This window comes from Meleagris gallopavo, unplaced genomic scaffold (genome assembly GCF_000146605.3).
Source record: "Meleagris gallopavo isolate NT-WF06-2002-E0010 breed Aviagen turkey brand Nicholas breeding stock unplaced genomic scaffold, Turkey_5.1 ChrUn_random_7180001966539, whole genome shotgun sequence".
NCBI lineage: Eukaryota > Metazoa > Chordata > Aves > Galliformes > Phasianidae > Meleagris > Meleagris gallopavo.
This window is the reverse complement of record NW_011226227.1, coordinates 1-471: the sequence shown is the minus strand read 5'-3', so window position 1 is coordinate 471 and position 471 is coordinate 1. Positions and strand designations below refer to the sequence as shown.

General features: G+C 60.5%; 1 long non-coding RNA gene across 1 annotated transcript; it reads left to right on the top strand.

Moving 5' to 3' along the window:
* Nucleotides 1-332, top strand: LOC109365211. Its single transcript, XR_002110852.1, has 3 exons — nt 1-26; nt 125-193; nt 293-332. It is a non-coding gene; the product is annotated as an uncharacterized LOC109365211 (long non-coding RNA).
* Nucleotides 333-471: the final 139 nt, after the last annotated feature.

Here is a 471-nt window from a genome sequence, read left to right as displayed (position 1 = left end):
TGAGCTGCTCGCGTGGATCAACAACGGTGAGTTTGGGAGCAGCACAGCTGCCGGGGGGCTGTCTGCGCCGAGTGGCTCTGGGAAAGCTGGCATTGCCCCACTGGGGATTGCTTCTGTTTTCCAGAAGAGAGACCCAGCACCAGCAGTCTTGCTGACGATCTGCAAATTGACCACTTCCTCACCTGCATTGATGGTGAGTTGGTGGTCTGCACACATGACGGGTGGGTGTCCGCACCGAGCTGGGGGGAGGAAGGCTGCCATCATCGTTCTGGGGGATGCTCTGCTATTCCAGAAGCGGCGAGTGCTCTGGACAGCTGCAAAAGGGAGGAGCTGATGCAGTGCACCACTGCCACCGAGCCACCGAGCACAGATGTCTCCAGCAGCCCCGACACCGCTTCTTCCAACACAGAGCTGCCTGACTCCCCCAGGGCCAGCCGGGAGCTCAGCAACGAGACAGATGCTGAACCTGGG